This window comes from Elephas maximus, chromosome 1, assembly GCF_024166365.1.
Source record: "Elephas maximus indicus isolate mEleMax1 chromosome 1, mEleMax1 primary haplotype, whole genome shotgun sequence".
Taxonomy (NCBI): Eukaryota; Metazoa; Chordata; class Mammalia; order Proboscidea; family Elephantidae; genus Elephas; species Elephas maximus.
Genome location: NC_064819.1, coordinates 58462995 through 58481246, shown reverse-complemented (window position 1 = coordinate 58481246; position 18252 = coordinate 58462995). Strand labels below are relative to the sequence as shown.

Genomic DNA, 18252 nt, shown 5'->3' with positions numbered 1-18252 from the left:
CACTGACTACACTCTGAAATGGCCTATAGGCCCGTGGCTCTCGACTCATCATGTGCTTGGAATTCTGGAGGCTACAATTGCGTGTTTACACCAAAAGTAGAGCCCTTCGGCCTGTTGGATTCTCAATATTTCTTCTCAACTGGTATCATCATCTCAATGTGTCAAATAATACCATCAAAGTGATGAATGGAAAATGCTTCCTTTCTGTGGTTTTTTCCAGCGACAAGGGAAGATGACATAACACAAAGTCAGTCTTTTAAACTACATTATTCATGAATTCATGAACTAGACTTCCCTTGACTTCAAAAGATCAGACTCTATTTTCAAGACTTACTGTGACCTTGAAAACCCTGGTGGTCCAGTGGTTAAGCGCTACGGCTGCTAACCAAACGGTCAGCAGTTCGAATCTGCCAGGCGCTCCTTGGAAACTCTATGGGGCAGTTCTACTCTGTTGTATAGGGTCACTATGAGTTGGAATCGACTTGACGGCACTTGGGTTTTTTTTACTGTGACCTCATTCTGCATATTATGCAATACAAAAAATAATTTTATATATGCATCAATTTCAATCTTATTTTCTCAATTTTTCCTTTTATGTGTATCAGAAGAGGGGAGATGAGGAGTCTAAAGATCCAAGAAAAAAAGCAATATAAGAGTGTAACCTAACAGGTGATTTTACCGACCAGACCACATTTTGTGCCTCAAACATTTATTGAGTCTCCACCGTAGTATGCGGGACAGAAAACAATGCATAAGACACAGTCTCTATTCACAAGATATGTGTAATACAGTTTAGCAGAAAAAATATAGGTTTGAAAAGGTAACTTATAATACAAGACCATGAACATTTTAAAACTAATTACTTGTGGAGACAATATATGTGGGAATTCTGTGAAAAGAGAGGTCATACCCAGTTGGAATGGTGAGGAAACGATCTGGGCACAGAAGGGTGTTTGATGTAGGCATTAAAGGATGGATGGTATTGCAACTAGTGTTCATATCTATAAAATGGAGATAATGATGCTTACTTTGCAGTGTTATTATGTTCTCCACTTGTAAACAGTAGGTGCTCAATAAATGATAGCATCATTATTACTTGAAAAGAAGGCTGAAAATTAAGTTGAAGTAAGAATGTGGGGGACTTCGAGTACTAGGTTTAAGAGTTCAAACTTGATTTTGTCAATAATAGGAAGTGTTTGAATGTTATTTTGCAGCTTTTAATACTATAATCTATTTCAAGAGGTGGCATATGATCAGGAACCGATGGTACTGAAGGAAGAAGTCCAAGCTGCACGGAAGTCACTGGCGAAAAACAAGGCTCCAGGGATTGATGGAATATCAGTTGAGATGTTTCAACAAATGGATGCAGCCTTGGAGGTGCTCACTTGTCTATGCCAAGAAATATGGAAGACAGCTTCCTGGTCAACTGACTGGAAGAGATCCATATTTATGCCTATTCCCCAGAAAGGTGATCCAACCGAATGTGGAAATTGTCAAACAATATCATTAATATCACATGCAAGTAAAATTTTGCTGAAAATCATTCAAAAGCCACTGCAGCAGTATATCGACAGGGAGCTGCCAGATATTCAGGCCGGATTCAGAAGTGGATGTGGAACCAGGGATACCATTACTGACCTCAAATGGATCCTGGCTAAAAGCAGAGAACACCAGAAAGATGTTTACCTACGTTTTACAGACTCTGCAAAGGCATTCAATTGTGTGGACCGTAACAAATTATGGATAACACTGCGAAGAATGGAAACTCCAGAACACTTAATTGTGCTCATGTGGAAGCTATACATAGATCAAGAGGCAGCTGTTCAGACAGAACAAGGAGATACTGCATGGTTTAAAGTCAGGAAAGGTGCGCGTCAGGGTTATATCCTTTCGGCATACGTATTCAATCTGTATGCTGAGCAAATAATCCAAGAAGCTGGACTATATGAACAAGAATGGGGTATCAGGATTGGAGGAAGGCTCATTAAGAATCTGCGTTATGCAGATGACAGAACCTTGCTTGCTGAAAGTGAAGAGGACTTGAAGCACTTACTAACGAAGATCAAAGACCAAAGCCGTCAGTACAGACTACGCCTCAACATAAAGAAAACGAAAATCCTCACAACTGGACCGATGAGCAACACCATGATAAACGGCGAAAAGACTGATGTTGTCAAGGATTTCACTTCACTTGGATCCACAATCAACACCCATGAAAGCAGCAGTCAAGAAATCAAAAGACACATGGCATTGGACAAACCTGTTAAAAAAGGCTTCTTTAAGTGTTGAAAAGCAAAGATGTCACCTTGAAGACTAAGGAGCGCCTGACCCAAGCCACGGTATTTTCAATCACATCATACACATACAAAAGCTGGACAATGAATAAGGAAGACTGAAAAAGAACTGACGCCTTTTAATTGTGGTATTTGCGAAGAATATCAAAGATACCACGGACTGCCAAAAGGACAAACAAATCTATCTTGGAGGAAGTACAACCAGAATGCTCCTTAGAAAGAAGGATTGTGAGACTGTGTCTTACATACTTTGGACATGTTCTCGGGAAAGATCAGGCCCTGGAGAAGGACACCCTGCTTGATAAAGTAAGTTAGTGAAAAAGAAGACCTTCAACGAGATGGACTGACACAGTGCCTGCAACAATGGGTTCCAGCATAACAACTGTGAGCATGGCTCAGGACCGGGCAGTGTTTCGTTCTGTAGTACGCAGGGTCACTATGAGTCAGAACCAACTAAACAGCACCTAACAGCAACAACAATGCTATGTCTAAAAAAAACTTAATGTTGTTGAAACTAGGATTTATGTGATACAATGTTAAGTGGAAAATCAGAATCCAAATCGGTATTTACAGTATTCTCTCACTTATAACAGAAGATTCACATGTAGGCACTTCTGAAATCCCAGAAATTTTATAATATTAATAAAGCAGAAGGTAGATATTATATTCCTTGACAATGTCAATATGTTAGTTAGAAGAAGCTAAAGGATGACAAGGGATTGTAGGAGAAAGAGAGAGAGAAGGAAGTGTAAAATATCAAATTTTCTCTTATTTTATTATTGGAGGATCAAGACATATTGTCCAAAAAAAAGGAACAAAATATTTTTTCCAATAAAAGTATTTATTGAATTCTAGCTTTAGCTCTGACATATAAAGAGTACGGAAAGTGTCACTCTTGTCTTGATAACAGGAAAAAAACTGAAAGTCAATGACTTTTCTCAGATCCATCAGAGAACTGAGAATGTAGGGCACGCCACAACCCTGAAATCTAGAGAAAAGGGCAAATCCAGGGAGTCACAGCCAAGATCTATTTACCTTGGGCAGAGCTGCTGGAGACATAAAACCGGTAGAAACATTTACATGGTAATTTTGATGAATTGCTGGAACTAAGTGTGGGCTAGCCTATGAGTGAGAAATTCCTGGGAGCTTCAGTCTAATACAGACCCCTACACTTTTGTGGATTTTACCTCCAAGAACCCCACCAGAGTCTCACTGTAAAGATCTGAGAAAGGTATCCTAGTGACTGTCAGGGGTGGGGAACATTAATCCTTGTGAAACACGCCCAAAGGGTTACCCATAACAAAGGCCTACTCTCCTGAGGGAAAACACTTTATCAAACCTTATTCCATAGGGAAAAGGGCATTCCTCCCACTTCAGCTTCCTTTAGCATACCTGTCTCACCTAAGGTGGAATAAAAGCACTTGGAAAATGGAAAAACACTTCCGAAGGTCACAGCCCATGGAGTCAGGTTCACTACAAGACTGAGATTTAATCATAAAATTACAGACTGCTTCTCCTCCCCTACATCTTACCACTACACCTACAGGGATCCAGCATAGTAACAATGGGTTACAGCTGAAAGAGTTACAAGATGCAAACTCTCTCTGAAAGGAGATTTAAGAAAGCCCAACATCAACAGCAGAGGTAAAAGCATAAGAAGAATATGAAGTAAGCATTAAACACAGCCCAACTCCTGGCCATATTAATATAAATCCTCACACTACAAGTCTATTTTCCTCAGTTCCTTTTCCCTGATAAACATGGCCTGCTTTCAACCAAAAATTACAAGACATGCCAAAGAGCAAAATAAAACACAAACTGAAGAGACAAAGCAATCATCAGAACCAGACTCAGATCTATGACACAAATGTTAACCTTATCAGACAGGAAATCTAAACTATCATTAATATGTTAAAGGTTCTCAAGGAAAAAGTAGACAACATGCAAGAACAGATGGGAAATGTAGAGATGAAAACTCTTAAGAAAGAATCAAAAGGAAATGCCAGAAATCAAAACCACTGCACCAGAAATGATGAATGCCTTTGATGGGCTCAAGAGTAGACTGAAAATGCTGAGCAAAGAAATCAGTGAGCTTGAAGTTATGTCAATAGAAACTTCCTAAACTGAACAGCAAAGACAAAAACAATGGGGGGAAAAAACAGAACAGAATATCCAAGAACTATGGGACAATTACTAAAAGTGTAGCATACACTTAATGGGAATACTAGAAAGAGAGAAAGAAGAAAAAGAAACACTGACGTAATAGGCACTTGGGGAGACCTAATAAATCCCTGATGCTTCATCGATTCAGTCCTCTCCATCCTCAGCTTCAGTTTTTTGCAAAGATAAACATAGTCTTACCATATGATTTAGCAATCATGCACCTGCTTACTTCCCAGTTAATTCAAAAAATTATGCCTACACAAAAACCTGCATGCAAAGTTTGTGACAGCTTTCTTCATAACCACCAAAATCTGGAAGTAACCAAGATGTCCATCAATAGGTAAATGGATAAACAAACTGCAGTACATTAAAAAAATGGAATATTATTCAGTAATATAAAGAAATGAACTACCAAGCCACAAAAAGACATGTACAAATCTTACATGCATATTGCTAAGTGAAAGACGCCAATCTGAAAAGGCTACGTACTATATGATTCCAGTTGTATGATAATCTGGAAAAGGTATATGATTCCAGTTGTATGATAATCTGGAAAAGGTAAAACTATATAGAGATAGTAAAATGATCAATGGTGGCTATGAGTTTGGGGGAGGGAGCTGAATAGGCAAAGCATGGGGAAATTTTTAGGAGAGTGAAATTATTCTGTATGACACTGTAATGGTGACACTATGCATTTGTCAAAAACCCACAGAACTTTACAGCGCAAAGAGTGAAACTTAATGTATAAATTAAAAAAAAAAATCATTTAGGAGATCAGGAAATCCCACAATAAAATGTCTTATGTAACAAAACCATCTAACTGTATTACAAATACATAAAACAACCTCACAGACAGGATGAGGGAAAGGGTGCTGACCTAAGTAACTCTTGGAATCAGTAGAGTCTGTAAGACTAAAGGCAAAAGAAACCATATATAAACACTGTACTCTAGTTGATAAAGTTGGTTCCCATGGGAGTATGCGTTAACAATTCTAGTACTGCATACATGTATACTGGAATTGAACAATTAAGTAAATGTATGGCGAATAGAAGGAGCCGGGTTTCTCCTTAAGTGTCAGCTGTGCACAGTGACTTCTTTCCAATGTAAACAGCAAGCAGAGGGGGAAATGAAGAGTAACTTTACAATGCAGAAACCTGACAAACACTACTTCAGCCAGGTGACCAAGCTTAACATAACAGTGATGTCATGTTGACAAATGTGCCCTTGATATGATGTGATAAAAATGTCACTTTAGGGTCTTCCTCCCAAGAACCTGTATATACCAGTTGCTGCCAAGTCAACCTCAACTCATGGTGACCCCACGTGTGTCAGACTAAAATTGTGTTGCATAGGGTTTTCAATAGCTAATTTTTCAGAAGTGGGTCTCCAGGCTTTTCTTCCAAGATGGACTAAAAACTCCAACCTTTCAGTTAGCAGCTGAATGCGTCAGCCGTTTGCATCACCCAGAGACAAGAACACATAACCCTAGACTAATCATGAGAAAAACATTAGGACTAATCCCAGCTTAGGGACATTCTACAAAATTCCTGACCAATACTCCTCAAAATTGTCGAAGTCATCAAAAACAAGAAAAGTCTGAAAAGCTGTCACAGCCAACAGGAACCTAAGGAGACATGACAACTAAACATAATGTGATGTCCTGGATGGAACCTGGCAATAGAAAAAGCACATTAGGGGAAAACTAAGGAAATGTGAATAAAGTATGGACTTTAGTTAATAATCACATATCAATATTGGTTCATTCATTGTCACAGATGTACCATAGCAATGTCAGATGCTTGTAAGAGGGAGAACTGGGTGTTGGGTTAAGGGAACTCTCTACTATCTTCTGAATTTTTATGTAAATTGAAAGCTTTTCTAAAACAAATTTTTATTTGAAAAATAGTTCCTTAATGCTGCCTGCAAGCATGATATTAAGCCTTTCTCAGAGTGTCCATCCCAAATCAAGAGTTAGGATCTAAGACCCAGTGTTTAGTTGAAGAACAGGGAAAGCCAGCCAGTCTAATGAAGTAAGATTTGGGGTATTATTTAAAGTTACACCCACAATGAAGAGAAGAATTACAAATAACATAACTAACAATACTTGGGAGAAGAGTAAGTGGGAAGGAGCGTGAATGAAGTGGTACTGTGTGAAGTAGACACATTTAAACAATAATAATAATAAAATAAAACATTTAAAAGGGAATACGTCTAGGAGTAGAACTGAGTTTGGGGGGGTGGGGCAGGAATGGAGATTTTGTACAAAGGATCATGAGGAAACTTTTGAAGGTGATGGATATGTTCAATGTCTTGACCGTGGTGATGGTTTCATGGGCATATACATATGTCAAAATGTCAAATCTCACACTTTAAACACATGTGGTTAGTATATGTCAGTTATGACTCAATAAAGGTTTAAAACAAAACAAAGCAAACCCATAGGACTGTACAACACAAAGAGTGAGCCCTAATGTAAGCCATGGACTTCATTAATATTGATTGGTTAACTGTAACAAATGCACCACACTAACACAAGATGTCAATAATAGGGAAACAGTAGGGTAGTAAGATAGCATACAGGAGGCTTTGTACTTTCTGTACCATTTTACCATAAACCTAAAACTGCTCTAAAAAACAAGGTTTACTCTTTTAAAAAGTGCTGGCAAGTACTTTATTGCTGCACAAAACTTACCACTTCCCCATTGCCATCGAGTCGATTCTGACACAGAGACCCTATAGGACAGGACAGAATTGCCCCATAGGGTTTCCAAGGAGCGGTTGGTCAGCAGCCAAGCTCTTAACCACTGCGCCACCACAGCTCCTTCAGGTACTGTATAATGTATAGCAGGCTGTAATTTTACAAGCCAATGTTACCCAGCAATTGTCTAATGTACTCGTGTCAGGCCCCTGCACAGACAACAGACTCTGTCTCACATGTACCTGAATAATTGAAAACAAATGATGCCTGACAAATGTTTAATTATTTCTGAATTTCACATTAGAACAGTGTCAGTATCTTGCAAAATTGATTTTGACGAATAACTTGGCCACAATAAACCTCATAAAAGAAAAATACTGGCTTTGATGTTCTGACGTTTTTCAGGTTATGAGACCATTAATCATTCCAAGTGTGACGTCTCATTTCTGCTACAGAGTTATTTTCTACCCTCAGGACCATGGTATGTTTATTACACTTAAGTTAAGAAAAAAAGAAAAAGCTTTCTGCTCATGGCTATTCAAATTCTATTAAAATAATTTCTAGACCGCCTACCATTTTTCCAACTCTTCATTAAATATAGAAAGTGTTAGTGTAGGTTTAAAATATACATATACACCAGGCTCCCTGCACATTTTTCACTCCCTAATTTAGTAAGAGGGCGCCCTGCTGGCACAGTGGTTAAGCATTTGGCTGCTAACCAAAAGGTCGACAGTTCAACTCTACCAGTCGCTCCTTGGAAACCCTATGGGGCAGTTCTACTCTGTCCTATAGGGTCACTATGAATCAGAATCAACTTGACGGCAACAGTAATGTAATAAGGAGTCTTATTGGCTCAGTGGTTAAGCACTTGGCTGCTAACCGAAATGTAGCAGTTTGAACCCACCCACCACTCCACAGGAGAAAGATGTGGCAGTCTGCCTTCGTAAAGATTTAAATCTTGGGCGGTTCTACTCTGTCCTACAGAGTAGTTATGAGTTGGAATCAACTCGATGACAGTGGGTTTTTTTTTTTTTTTTTAATGTAGTAAGATGTGGTGGCATAGTGGTTAAGTGCTACGGCTTTTAACCAAGAGGTTGGCAGATGGAATCCACCAGGCTCTCCTTGGGAACTCTACGGGGCAGTTCTATTCTGTCCTATAGGGTCGCTATGAGTTGGAATCAACTCGACAGCAGTGGGTTTGGGTTTTTTTTGGTTTGGTGGTAAGATGATATTGACACCCATTGATAAAGAACCTTTCTCTTTGGTGGATCTCTACAGAGGATGCCTGTGTTTTGAAATTCTGAGCTCTAGGTAAACCCACCCACGTTTCAGGCTAGATCAGCATACTCACTGCCTGTGCAGTTTGAAATTTTCAACACGCATTATGTTGAGTATAGGAGCCCCTGGGTTGCACAAATGGTTAAGCTGTTTGAGCCCATCCAGAGACATCATGGAAAACAGGCCTGGCATCTGCCTCCAAAGGGTCACCGCCTTGAAAACCCTATGGAGCAGTTCTACTGTATACACATGGGGTTGCCATGAATTGGAATCGACTTGATGGCAACTAACAACAATATTATGTATGCATTTCACCCATTATAAGGAAAGTGTTCAAGTTTCTGGAACCCCTGGAAGCTCATTTTGAATCACCATGGGCAATAAATACAGTAAGCACACACTTTACTAAAAGTCGCCCCTAAGCCTGCAGTAGGAGCAAGTGCTAGAGGCATGGAGGAGAGAAAGGGGTCCCCATAAGAAGCAAGCTAATGTATTCAGAAGAACCACCAGCCACCTCTGAAGATGGGGGTGCAGGGTGGTTGAAAGTTGACATAAGAGCAAGTTAGTCTCCCAGATCCTCTTGTCTATTGTGTGCAGCCAGGCTCCTCCTACACCTGCCCAAAGACTGCTGGCTCACTTCCTGGAGGGGCTGCATCAGAGAAGCTCTGTCCTCAGAGACGCCAGGCACACCTGAGGTTAGTGGGGAGGTGGGCACTGGGTTTTTACCCTGCCAAAACAGTGGTATTAAATGACAGCATGTATGTTGTAAAGCAAAGATGTCACTTCAATGACTCAGGTGCATCTGACCCAAGTCATGGTCTTTTCAATTGCCTTATATAGATGGAAAGGTGGACAATGAAAAAGGAAGACAGAAGAATTGATGCACTTGAACTATGGTGCTGCCAAAAAATACTGAATATATCGTGGACTGCCAAAAGATGGAACCAATCAGTCTTTGAAGAAATACAACCGGAATGCTCCTTAGAAGTGAGGATGGCAAGACTTTGACTCACTTACTTTGGATATGTTATCAGGAAAGACCAACTCCTAGAAAAAGACATTCTGCTTGGTAGAGAGTCAACAAAAATGAGGGAAACCCTCAATGAGACAACTGACACAAAGGCCACAACAATGGACTCAAACATGCCAACGATCATGAAGATGGCGCAGCACTTGGTAACAGTTTGTTCTGTTACACACAAGGTCACCATGTGCCTGAGTAGACTAAACAAAAACATGTTGAGAAGGGAGTCCAACACCCTTCTTCCCTCATTCAGCTTCCAAAACACTGGCAGCCAGGATTTCTCTTAGGAGGAAACTCATCAGCTTAAACAAAAGACTTACATAGAGTAAGCAGTGGGCATCCAATAATAAAACAGGAGAAACCTCCCCAAGCCCACCAGGTGACCCACTCCACCGTGTACACAGTTTCCAACCCATTCATTTAGCTCCTCACCAAACTAAAAGGACAGTTAAGGATCAGATATTTGAGGGATGGTTCTACACGAAGGAGACCAAAATAAAAAGACAAAATGAATCCAAAGGAAACAGACAATGCACGGATCAAAAAAAAACCCACTGCCATCGAATCAATTCCGACTCATAGTGACCCTATAGGATAGAATAGAACTGCCCCACAGAGTTTCCAAGGAGCGCCGGGAGGATCCAAACTACCGACCTCTAGGTTAGCAGCAATAGCACTTAACCACTATGCCACCAGGGTCCACAAGGGAGCAATAGAACACATAAAAACTCTAGAATTAATATTCTCAGTAGAAGATACTGCATTCATGAAAAAAGAAGAGAAAACTAGTTAAAAAGGAAAAAAAAAAAAAAACACTGAGAGAATAAATTATTTTAAGTAATTTTAAGTTGATGACAAATGGAGCCCTGGTGATTCAGTGGTTAAGAGCTTGGCTCCTAACCAAAAGGTTAGCAGTCCAAATTCACCAGCTGGTCCTTGGAAACCCTATGAGGCAGCTGTACTCTGCCCTATAGGGTCACTGTGAGTAGGAATCGACTCGACGACAATGGGTTTGGCTTTGATAAATTTGAGTATTTTTCTCAAAAATTAGATCACAAATGAAAGAGGTAAGAAATAGGACAGAAAGGATAAGAAAATCAGAGCATCAATCCAGAAGGTTCAAAAATTGCCTAACAGGAGTTCCAGAAACTAGAAGAGAAAAAATGGAGGAGAGGACATTTTGGGAGAAATAATGTTAAGAACAGTCCTAGAACTGGGAGGCATGAATTTCTAGATGGAAAGGGCCTACTGAGTGCCTAGCCAATAAATAAAAACCACAAGCAATTTTCCATTGTGAAGCTTCAGAAGAAGATCCTAATAGATTCCAAAATGGAAAAAAAAAAATCATAGACAATGAATCCGAGATTAGAATACTACAGAACTTCTCCACAGCATGAGGGATGAAAGGCAAAGAAGCAATGAGGGAGAATGATTTCTAACCAAACAGATAATCAAGCCTATGGCTAGAAAAAAGGTATTTTCAGACAGGCAAGGTCTTAAAAACTTTACCTCTTACATATCTTTTTTTTTATCCTTATCCTAGCAAGCTGCTGGAAAAAATGCTTCATCAGAAAATGAATAAACCAAGAAAAGATGATACGGGATTTAAGAAAAAGGGATCAGAGAATTCCCAGGATGAAACGAAGTCCCTGGATGTTAGCTGTGCAGAAAGCAACTAATCTAGATGGGATCGGAGAATGAACGGCTGCAGCTGGCCTGTGCCCAGGAAGGACCTGGCAGATGAGCCATCATGCTTGACAGCAAGAGAGATCTGGCAGTACCGCTGGAGACTCTGGGGGCGATTCAGTTATAACCTGCTGCCGTTGAGTAAATTCCAACTTCTAGGACCCTACAGGACACAGGAGAACTGCCCCACAGGGTTTCCAAGGTTATAATCTTTATGGATGCAGACTGCCGCATCTCTCTCCCTAAGAGTGGGGGGTGGGTTTGAACCACTAACCTTTCGGTTACCAGCCGAGTGCTTAGCCACTGTGCCACCAGGGCTTCTTTTGATTCAGTTATAGGTACAGAGAAATCTAAGTAAATTTTAAAATGATGCAATTAATTCCAGCAAAAACAAACGTCGTATGAAAAAGAAAATCTATTCACATTATAACCTCAACTAATAGTGGTTCATTGGTAGAATTCTTGCCTTCCATGCTAGAGACCCTGGTTCAATTCCCAGCCAATCACCTCATGTCCAGCCACCACTAATCTGCCACTGGAGGCTTGTGTATTGCCGTGATGCTGAACAGGTTTCAGCAGAGCTTTCAGACCAAGAGGGATGAGGAAGAAAGGGCTGGTGATCTATTTCTGAAAATCAGCCAATAAACCCTCTGGATCACAACAATCCAATTCGATTGTACAAGGAGTCACCGTGAGTCAGGGGCTGACTTGACGGCAACTAACAACAACAACATGGCCAATATTACACTCACAGTGATCTAAACACTGAATGTCGATTTTACCAGAAATTGTGATATTAGTGGGAAGATACACGGAGTAGAAGTACGTGTGTGTGCGTGTGAGTGCGTGTGTGTGTGGTAAAGGGTGGGTAGTAAGAAAATTAAATCCTCATTTTCCATATCAGGAAAATCAATAATGTTTAAAATTTTTTAAAAATGAAATTGTCATATAAGTTTTCAGAAAAAGGTTTAAGGAGAAAGTGGCTGCACTAGGAGGACAGGGAAGGCGCCTGTTTTTCATTAAATGCCGTTAGTTCTATTTTGCTTTTAAAACCATGAACATGTTTAACTGTGATAAAAATAAAATTTACTCGGAAAAAAAAAAGGCATTATCAGTCCCTTGAGAAAGTTGTTTCAGTACAGTTGTAGAAGTAGAAGCAACAGTGTGAGAGATTCAAGAGTATGGATGGATGGTGAGAAAGGGACTGGGTAGAAGGAACAACCACTGGAGCTGAGGTCAAGGTACTGAGGGACCAGGGAGCTAAAGGTGTGCCATCCTTGGATATGAAGATCAGAATGGCATGTTGTTGTTAGCTGTCTTCACATTGGCTCTGACTCACGGTGACTGTGATGGTTAAGGTTGTGTGTCAACTTAGCTGGGCCATGATTCTCAGTAGTTTGGCAGTTATATAATGATATAGTTTGGCAGTTATGTAATGGTGCAGTCATCCTCAGTGCAGTGATCAGCCACTCACTTGTAAGGCGAGTCTCCTCCAGGGTATGGCCTGCATCCAGTATATATATGCACGTCTGGCAAAGGCTGCTCTGGATCTAGCATCTTGTTCATCATCATCTGACCTTCGGTTCTTGGGACTTGAGCCAGCTGCCCGCAGTACTGCCTGCCAATCTTGGGAATTGTCAGCCTCCAAAAAAAAAAAAAAAAAAAATTTTTTTTTTTTTTTTTTTTTACAGCCTGTGAGCCAGCGGCCTGCCATCTGAACCACTGATCTAGGGTTCATCGGCCCCTAGAGCTGTGTGAGTCAGGAGAAGTCTCCAACCTGACACCTGACCCACAGACTTGGGACTTGTCAGCCTCTACAACCATGTGAGCCATGTCTTTGAGATAAATATCTCTCTCTGTACATATACACACATATATATATAAATATATATATATGTATGTGTATATACACACATACTAAAAAAAAAAAAAACCAAACCCAGTGCCATGGAGTCGATTCCGACTCATCACATATATATATATACACGTTTCACTGGCTTTGTTTCTTTAGAGAACCCAGCCTAAGACAGCAACTTTATGTATGACCAGAAGAAAGAAATGTTCCCTGATCCTGCAGAATGTCAGAGTATCACTACACATGATGCAGGAAGGCTGCCTCAGGCTATCCCAACTGTCCAGGTAACGGTCTAAATTAGCTGGGGGGTATGGAAAAATAGATGTCAAAGAGTCTCCAGGTCCCAGTGCTTTGTCACACACATGCTGACCTCTTGTACCAACACTCCTCTCTCTCCCTAATGACTGCTTACGCACAGTGAAATTCTTAGTCTTTATGGATAATTTTTTCAGTGCTCCAATCCTTTGACCTCACTTCTCCAGCACAAAGTAGGATGTTGAATAAGTCTGATGGTTATTTCATGTCTTCATAACACATTTTGATAGCTAGATTAGTTTCTAGGAAGAAAATCGCCTTTATCCAGCAGCATATTTTGTTGTTCGTAACTGGATAATCCATGTGGAATAAAGAAGTTGACTGATCCTAAGAAGCAGGGCAGTGTAGGGTATAAAGCAGACTTGGACTTCAAAGACTTTTGTAAGATCCTGAATCGTGCACTTGTGACGTGACTCCTTCAATCATTTCTTTAAGTACTTGTTTTATTGTCTGTAAAATAAGGCAGTTGGACTGTGATCTCTAAAATCTTTCTAGTCCTAACACTCAGTGATCAAAACTTTAAATATGGTTTATCTGTTTTACAGTTTGGGAGTTTGTGTTCTCAAAAAATAACCAGTGGTTACATATTCCTCTTGAGACCTTCTCCTGCATATATTTAGATACGTGTAATGATGTGTAAGGGCAGTGGTGGCTGAGTGGTAGAATTCTCCCTTTCCATGTGGGAGATTCCCAGCCAATGCACCTCACGTGCAGTTACCACTCATCTTTCAGTGGAAGCTTGCGTGTTGCTAGAATGCTAAACGGGTTTCAGGGGAGCTCCAGACAAAGACAGGCTAAGAGGGAAGCCTGGTGACCTACTTCCAAAAATCAGGCAATGGAAACTCTATAGATCACATTGTGCATGGGGTCACCAGGAGTCAGGGACTAACGCAACAGTAGCTAACAATGACTTATAGGTGACTGATGGAGATATACAGTTTAGAGGTAAAGCTTGGATGTGTAACTCCATAAAACTTTTACAATAATGTAAATTGTCTAAATTGGAAACAAGTTGAAATTATCCACATTTTACTATCCATGCTACTGGCAGCCTTTGCATTTCACCATCCTACTTGGACCTACTGCTTAGTTGCAACTTTCCTTCTGGCTTTCTTTTTAATTCACGCACTGGTTCAGTGATTCAATCCGTAGTCTGATCCTATATTATGACTGTTTTACCAATTCTTTAGTGCAGATTTCACAAAATGTGCTTAACCGAACACTAACTGCACAAAATATTAATAGATTTTTGAGAAAAAAGAGTTCCATGATTACATACATGTGGGGAAACACCAGATTAAACGGCTCGACAGGTTCTTTAACTAAATGACTTCTCAGACTCTTCATCGTGCTGACGTTCAAAGAGATTCTCTAAGAGGGAGATACAGTGTGCAGAGCTGCTTAAACTGACACAGCCGGGAAGTCCTCCCTTCTTGGGCCATCTACTTCAACAACATCCTCATATACTTGGAACAACTGCTTTAATGAAATATTCCTTTTAAACACTATGATTGTCTTTGTATCTTTTCAATAAAGTGTGACACGCATGGGTAACATATCAAAGAGTCAAGGCATACTTGTATATTATGCATAATGTCAAAGTTGTTGTTGCTGTTACCTGCCATTGAGTTGGCACCCAACTCTCAGTGACCCCATGCACAACAGAACGGAACGCTGCCCAGTGCTGCACCGTTCCCATGGTCAGTTTGGGACTGGACCACTGAGATCCATAGGGCTTACTTTAGCTGATGTTCAGAAGTACATCACCAGGCTTTTCTTCTTATTATGCATTAAAAAAAAAAAAAAAAAAACAAACTGGTTGCCGTCAAGTCTATTCCAATTCATGGTTACACCAGATGTTACAGACAAGAACTGTGTTCCATAGGGTTTTCTAGGGTTTTCAGATGGCCAGGCCTTTCTTCCATGGTACTGCTTAGTGGATTCAAACCATCAGTTTAGGTTAGAATTGAGCACAAACTAACATTAGGTAGTTAATAGGAATTAAAATAATAGATCTCTAGATGTTGTATCAAAAAATCTGGCAAGATTCCCATTTGGGACGTAAAGCTGTAAGTATGGAAAGAGACTTAAGTGCACAGCAGTGCAATCTTCCTCCCCAGTCCCAAAAACAGAATTTAATATTCTTTGATTTCCAGGTGCCCCTTCTCTACTCCTTGCTCCATATGCCAGCAGGAGACAGACAAATTATGACACGTTATTTGCTCCCTTTTCAACTGGTGATTAAAAATCAAAAACCTAAACACATTGCTGTTGAGTTGATTCCGACTCATAGCGACCTTATAGGACAGAGCAGAACTGCCCCACAGGGTTTCCAAGGAGCACCTGTTGGATTCGAACTGCTGGCCTTTTGGTTAGCAGCCGTAGCACTTAGCCAGTATGCCACCAGTGTTTCTAACTGGTGATTAGAGTTGTTCAAAGTATAGACTAAAAATAATTTTTTTTTGAACTCTAAGCAACAGTAAAATTTGTAATGACAATAAATTTAACCATAGAAGAGCATAGTTCTAGTTGAAATTATCTTGAAAAACCACATCAAACGGAAACAGTGTCAAGGAACATTCTAATGCACAGTTAGACTTTACTCAAAGGATAGCCTCCTTGCTTTGTAGTGGCGAGTGCTGTAAGAGAGGAAATAGTCACCTCTGAGATAAGCAGTGGAATCAGTTATTCTGAGAAGTCACACATGTAGTTTTTAGAGGTCACAAAAATATTTTTCAAATAGTCCTTAAACAGATAGTTAGCAATTAGCAGAAGACTGATGTGGTTTTCTTTCACAGATCTGTTTCGTTATATGTGAAGACTTGGGGTTTGCATGCGTGTGTGTTTGGGCGCGCCTGTGTGTCTGCGCGTGTGAAGACTGTGTGGAGGAGGGAACAGTGAGGAGTATCAGCTTCTTCCATAAATGGCACAGGGAAATCAGAGAAAATGTAAAAAAACGAAGCGTGGTAGAGGTTTCGGCTCAGCACATAACAGAAACAGATGTTCATTTATTGATTAATGATGTTAGTTAGCATTAAAAATAACATTCTGATAGCTACATTGTTATTTTAACTCACTTAAAATTCGATGTAAACTTTCTTACCTATATACAAGGAATGATAAAAAGTTTAATCAACTTATTCTAAACTACCGAGAATCTGAGAGATTAAGCTGCTCTCAGAACCATCTGACCAATATACACCGGCTAACCAACAGATAATTAGTGATTGGCTCAACTGTATTGGGAAGAACAAGGGGAGAAAGTCAGTCAAGAATTATATGGCATACATTTTTCTTAAAAAATAGTGCTTGTTAAAAGTTTTAGAACATTATTTAAAGATGACAGAATTTACTATGTGACCGGACAGAAGATTCACATACATTCCATTTGGTGCTCAGGGGACTGAAAAATCTAACCACTGGGAGAGCACACAGAGAAGCATTCTATCACCTTATCAAGACTAGGAACATAACAACAAACTTTTATAGAAGAACCCACTGTCTGGAAAGGATTTTAAAAAAGGAGAGAATGGTCAAACAATAAACAAGCAGTTATTTTAGCCAAACAGGCTCCCTATGAAGAACAGACTGCAGAGTGAATCTATGAACAGAATAGCAAAAAAGCAAAACTTCTGAAGACTTCAAGGAGATCTGATAAAGATTTAGACATGGTAGTAGTATGCAGCCTAGCTTCCAAGTAACAAGTAGCTCAAGCAAGATGTGGAAGATAACCCGAGAGCTGGTTAAGCAACTTAGCAAGAGAGTAATAATGTGGTTGAGATAGGGGTTTAGAAAGTACTTTGAAAGCTTGAGGCACCAAACCAAACCTGTTGCCATCAAGTCGATTCTGACTCATAGCAACACCAAAGGACAGAGGAGAACTGCCTCACAGGGTTTCCAAGGAGCAGCTGGTAGACTCGAACTGCCGACCTTCTAGTTTAGTAGCCAGATGCTTAACCACTGCACCACCAGGGCTCGAGTAAATAATTTACAGACTTTTTTTTTTTTTTGAGAGAATGCTATCTCACAGATTTAGATTCTTTCTTCCCTGAGATACAGTATCTCAGGAGATAAAATATTATTATTTCCATTTTAGTTTATTCCTTCAATAATTGGATGATGGTAATGATGCATTCCAGCTTTAAGATTTACTGAAGCTTTAGACAGGTGTTAGCTTCTATGATTCCATCTCCTCCACCACACACCTGCTGAGAGGGAGCTGGACCACCCTAGCTTGATAACCACCAGTGAGGGGACAGTCGGTTCTCACAGAGTGATACATTCTAAATCTTGGGAAAAGTAAATAATTGCTTCAGGCAGGATCATTTTCAGATGCTAAAGGATGGAGGTAAAAATTGTTAGGGACAATAATAATGGCATGGTGCTAAAGTATTGTTCTACAGATTACTTGCTATTAAGGATTGAATTGTGACCCCAAAAGTTATGCTGACATCCTAACCCCATACCGGTAAATATGACCCTATTTGGAAAGAGGGGTTTTCTTTTATGTTAATGAGATCATACTGTAGTAGGGTGGGTCCTAAACCTAAACCCTTCTGAGTGATGTCTCATAAAAGAGCAGAACAGAACCAAGATGCACAGGGGAAGACACCATGTGAAGACGGATACCACGTGAAGAAGGAGGCAGATGCATGTACAGGCCCAGGTGCACAACAGCCAAGGATTGCCGGTAGCTACTAGAAGCTGTAAGAGACATAGAAGGACCTTCCCCTACAGCCAAAGCCCTGAATTTGGACGTCTAGCCTCCAGAAATTTTGAGAAAATCAATTTCTGTTCTTTATTGAAAGCTGCCCACTCATGGTGTGTTTTGTTACAGCAACAGTAGGAAACAAAGACACTTGCTAATTGCAAAGGGGAAATGGAGACACCTGGAGGTCACCACCTTAACTGAGGGCACCAGCAATGGTGGGGTAACCT

At 40.2% G+C, this 18252-nt stretch overlaps 1 protein-coding gene across 9 annotated transcripts in view; it reads right to left on the bottom strand.

Moving 5' to 3' along the window:
* The window catches only part of RNF182 (ring finger protein 182), a 195462-nt gene that overhangs the window by 87829 nt on the left and 89381 nt on the right, over nucleotides 1-18252 (bottom strand). For 7 of the 9 annotated variants that reach the window (XR_007517362.1, XR_007517366.1, XR_007517364.1 and 4 more), the window contains exon 5: nucleotides 12619-12786. The exons of 1 other annotated variant lie outside the window; for it this stretch is intronic. The gene's annotated coding sequence lies outside the window, so the exon portion shown is untranslated. One more of the 9 variants, XR_007517373.1, reaches the window with a different exon arrangement.